The sequence below is a fragment of the Conger conger genome, chromosome 8 (assembly GCF_963514075.1).
Source record: "Conger conger chromosome 8, fConCon1.1, whole genome shotgun sequence".
NCBI lineage: Eukaryota > Metazoa > Chordata > Actinopteri > Anguilliformes > Congridae > Conger > Conger conger.
Window position 1 is genome coordinate 19,381,279 of NC_083767.1, and position 5,678 is coordinate 19,386,956.

The window sequence follows — 5,678 nt, forward strand, 5'->3', positions numbered from 1 at the left end:
GGAACAGCAGTCAAAGACTTAAGAAAACATAACACTAAGATAATTGCAGCAAAAAGGAGCATTCACAAATCCAAGAAAAAATAAACAAACTCCAAAACAAGTCATCGTAATTCGGTCAGCTTTTGTCATCGATTCCTCAGCGCAGCAGTCGCTGCAAATTGGCGAAACAGCACTTTTGTTTGAAATACCAGTAACTCAATCATCCGCAAAAAAGGCAAGAGAGCCAATTATGTTCTTAGCAAACAGACGTGTTTGTAATTACATACTGCATTTGCTTCCTTTACAAAAAAAAGAAAGGAAAACAAAAGCAGTTGCGGCAGCTGTGGCAGCCATGTGTTCAAAAGCACTCTGCGACGATACCGCTCGTCGTTTAAAAGCCATGTAGTCGCCGAACGCGGCGAAATTCACAGGCACTTCAATTTCCCCACACGGCTTGTTTTCACATCATCGAGCTTTTAAAGTGCAAATCATGATTCGCCTCCGTGCTCAGAGCTTAAATCAGGATGCGGAAAATTTATGGTACATGCGCAACAGTACAGTTCTAAGATTAACTCACTTTAGATGAATAAAGGGGCACTTTATTGGTGCCGCGGCCATGAATTGCATTTACTGTCTCTATTTACATTTATCTCTACCGGAATCTTTATTTTAATGCTCCCGTTTATGTGATAATAATACATCAGCTCTGAGTCACTCAGTGCCATATTGCCTTTCCTAGCACCCGCTACTGTACCGGCTTAGCGCTATGCCAATGAAGATTGGACTTGCGGTTTAAAGCCCTTAATGATATTGATGACAAATCCAGTCTCCTGCAACTTTAATTCCGTCTTACCTTATCACTTGAAAATAACAAGCACAGATCTCAAGACTTTGAGGACGATACTTCAATCCGCGCTAACTTTTGCAGGCTGTTGCATCAGCGGAGTCGGAGTGTCGACCAGTAATGATGTTTATCAAAGTGACTTCCACGTGATCGTAGGGGTGTGCACGCCGCCGTCGCCATTCCCACGGGAAGCAATTACAAACCTGCCCGGGACTCTCTACCAGCTTCGCCAGCACCTGGAGCCAGGAACACACCATGCCCTCTCTTTACACCCCGCTATGACTGACAGTTGGGGATAACCGGTAGATGGCCGCAAATAAAGAAAAACACTTCCGAAGTAAGCCAACGTTTGTTGTGTTTTCTGTCCTCTGGCCTTATTATATGCAGGTGCTCCTATATCATCTGTTAACGCATATGGGTTTCATGAACTTTAGACAAAGGTTGAACCCTGCTCTTCCCTGGTGTAAAATGTAGCTATGACCAACTTGACGTGACCAGCTACCAGCTGTTTCAAAACAGAGCTTGAGCTGGTCAAACCATATTGAGTATGGAACTGGTCAACCAGCTACCAGCTGTTTTAAAACCTAGTTTGAGCTGTTTTGTTTTTCAGCAGGGTTTGCACTGAGAAAAAAAAAAGCAAGGAGCAGCAATGCAATAGCAAGCAGGAATTTTGCAGGGCCGGTCAATGGGGAGGTTTCTAACTCCAGTCGAATGTGACTCGGATGAGATGACTCTTGTGAACTCGTCCGGCAGTCTTTCAAATGGACCGTTCTTCCACTTCAGGGAAGTTGGCAGAGGCTCTTTCCTGCCTCCCTGGCTTTAGACCGGACAAACATTACCTTTGCACACTGTGGTGTGATGCGAGGGGAAATGGGGATGGGGGGCAGGGGTCGGTAAGTATAGGGAGTAAACAATAGATCACACTGCCTGATTAGCCGCATTTAAGCCGATATGCCCTGATGCAAATCAGATTATTTTGCCGTGGCCAAAATGTACTGCACAAATGATGCACAAATACACATACACTCACACAAACACACACACACACATGCGCACACACACACAGACATGGACACACACAAGAAGAAAAGTGTAAAATAAACCAACTGTCTGGTGGCCAAGTTCATCCATGCCATGTTTTTTAGTCTGTGCTAACAGGAATCACTTTTCCGGAAGGTGCTGGAAGCTTCCTCTCATCTGTCACACCCCTCCATGCATAGCAAATTATATCTAAGGAAGCCAGGAGATGCCTCACCGGCATGTAACAGCAGAGAGCTTGGAAAGTCCGTGATTTGTTTTACAAAGAGTTCAACCTTCCTGGCATTTTGCTATAAACTACTTTTTTTTTTCACCTACTCGGAGACAATACAGCTGACACAAGAGATCAAAGAACAGGGGTTTTTTTTGTGCATTACCTCACTCTGCCTTTCTGCCTTTCTAAATGTGCATGTGCTCAAGCAATCTATAAGGTCAATCAATGCCATGCTTGGTTTGTACTGAAATAAGTCACTAGGGGTAATCTGGACGTTAATCTCTAGCCAGCAGCCTCAAAATGATTGCCCTTCCTTTGGATAGATTACCTTTGGACAGACTTGTGAAATCTCATTGGAAATAACATCCACAGTTCTTAAGTTACATTTGGTGTCTTACTTTCAAAACAATTAACTTGACAATGCATTAAAAAAATGTGTGCTGTAATTTCCTACTTGTAATTTTAATTAAAGTTCAGTGAATGCGGAAAGAGTTTTGTTTGGTCAGAACACTGATTCAGTGTATTCATAATTTTTCCTTAACTTTGACTAAAAAATTACATACAAATATTACTGATTTCCCTCAGAAACATAGGGCAGCAAGTGATGGGAAATCATTGATTACAATGAAAAAAATAAAATAAATAAAGGTAAAAATGGAACAGGAAGGAACATCTTTGTCCATAACATGCATGATTGTTATGATTATACCATCAAGGGAACACTGTGTTTTGCCACCTCTCCTTAGCTAGTAAAAAGCCACACAGCGCCCTAAGATGGCCGCTGTTTCACAGTGACTGATGTGTGTTTTGGATCATTAGCATGCCTCCCTTGACATGACGATGTGGGCTTTCCTTTAGAAAAATAAATACATCAGTGCTGCACTCAAGAACGCGACCCACCTGCTGATGTGTTTTGAATCTGTTGCACCAAATTACATCATCGAGGACACACGGCACATTTGCTTGCCTCACTGCTGCTTCCCGCCCCCAGTGCATCGTGGGAAACTGCCACACCGCCGTGGCGTCAGTCCTGGGCCTCCTGCCAAACCAAGTTTACAGCTTACATCAGGGACCTGTGGTTGTGCAAATCTGGCACCTGTGCTCAAAGGCACTAGGGATAGGTTATGTACCAAGAGCTGGTTTCACTGCTTTCCTTGCACCTACTCCTCATTCTGACACAAGATCACTGTTTACATTGGTGTCTGCTGCTTTGTAACAGATTAGCAGTGAAGGGAGGTGATACAGCAAACCAACCCAACACAATTTTGTAGCAGTTTGAATGGTCCCAATATTTTTATGATAACTTCTGAACCGATTTACATAGCGATTTCAGTAAGGTTTTTTATAAAGCCAAGATGTTCACCTTTACATACATAGATAGATCATTGCTATAGTCCATTCAGGGGCTTGGCTATTCAACATTAAAGCCATGTGAATTTTTTTGTCAATTTTGGGAAGTTACAATTTCAGAAAAAGAATGAAAATGATATGAAAAGTCTGGCCAAAGGCCCCAAAACAGCAAAAACATGACAAGAAAAAAGTCAATTCATATGCAAGTCATCAAGTCATCGGTTGAAAAGCATTGGTCAAACATGAGCAGGAGCCATATGTTTTACTGATCACAGACTGGCCTATTGTTTGGCCTATGTCTCTGACAGTTTTCCTCTGACTCTCTATCCTCATGATGCCTCCTTCCATTGGCACAACCCTGGTCCTCGCGTCAACAAATGCCAATAATAGACTCCAAATGCAAACCCCAGAAAAGCCTAGAATCAGGACTAGATACTAAAAAGTGCTTATACCTGCACCAGGGAAGCGACTGAATACACAGGACTATTCAGAAACAGAACTGTCCAACTGTCCAATTACATTAAAAAAGTGGTTGGTCTCTGTAGACACAGTAATGTTATTCCTACATGGATCACCTGATATTGATATAAATACGGAAGGTGACAGTCTGCTCTTTAACCTCATATTCATTGTTTAATTTCAAATCCTGGTGTACAGAGCCAAAAGAACTGAAATTGTACCACTATCCAAATACTTACGGACTGCGCTGTATATACTGCATATACACTCAGTGAGCACTTTTTTAGGTAGTTATTAAACTTGTTTTTTAGACGTATTGGTCTTCTGCTGCTGCTGTAGTCTATCCACTGAGAGGTTCAGAGATGCTCTTCTGCATACCACTGTTGTAATGCGTGGTTATTTGTGTTACTGTCACCTTTGACTGGTTGGCCCTTTTCCTTTGACCTCTATCATTAACAACGCGTTTCTGCTTGCAGCACTGCTGCTCACTGAATGTTTTTTTGTTTTTTGCTCCATTCTCTTCAAACTCTAGAGACTGTTGTGCGTGAAATCACAGGAGATCAGCAGTTTCTGAGATACTCAAACCACCCTGTCTGGTAATAAGAATCATTCCATGGTCAGTTACTTACATCACATTTCTTCCCCATTCTGGCATTTGGGCTGAACAACAGCTGAACCCCTTGACCATGTCTGTATGTTTGTATGTATTTAGTTGCTGCCACATGATTGGCTCATTAAATATTAGCATTAACAAGCTGGTGTACAGGCCTACCTAATAAATTGCTCACTTAATGTATACATACGGACAGATTTACGTACAGAAAGCTTGCAGTGCAAACTGCGGCCAGACGAGGGCATGTTTGTGCGGTAGCAGTCAGCCTGAAATTAGGGTCTTATTTACGAAGGCTCCAGTTCATTACGCAATCAGTGAATGAGACTGCCTACAAACCGCATTTTGTGAAAGAGGCAGATCTTAAATAGTGCAGTTAAAACATGCGTTTAGTGCATTGAATATCTTCACTGCATTAAGGACATGAGCACATCTTGCAGTGACTCGTCTAGATCACACAGATACTGCGGTTCTAGCCCCATGAATGTGTCATATGTGCGACTGAAAATCGGAGCAAAAGGCTTAGTAAATCTGGTCCATATTATATTCAACTCAAAAACTATATTTTAAATGTGACCTGACATAATACCACTCGATTACGCCACCTTGGGAATTACGCCCAAGGAAATAGTTTAATAATCGAGGATTGGTGATCAGGCGGCACGGATGGTGCAGTGGGTAGCACTGCCGCCTCACAGCAAGGAGGTCCTGGGTTCGAATCCCCGTCAGCCGGGGCCTCTCTGTGCGGAGTTTGCATGTTCTCCCCTTGTCTGTGTGGGTTTCCTCCGGGTACTCTGGTTTCCTCCCACAGTCCAAAGACATGCAGGTTAGGCTGATTGGAGAGTCTAAATTGCCCATAGGTATGAGTATGAGTATGAGTATGAGCATGAGTATGAGTATGAGTATGAGTATGAGTATGAGTATGAGTATGAGTATGAGTATGAGTGTGTGCGTGTGCGTGAATGGTGTGTGTGCCCTGCGATGGACTGGCGACCTGTCCAGGGTGTATTCCTGCCTTTCGCCCAATGTATGCTGGGATAGGCTCCAGCCCCCCTGCGACCCTGTTCAGGATAAGCGGGTTAGGATAATGGATGGATAGATGGATGGATGGATGGATTGGTGATCAATCCCCACATAGGTATGTTCAAGTAAATGAACAAGCAGAGACGTGAATTCAATAATAA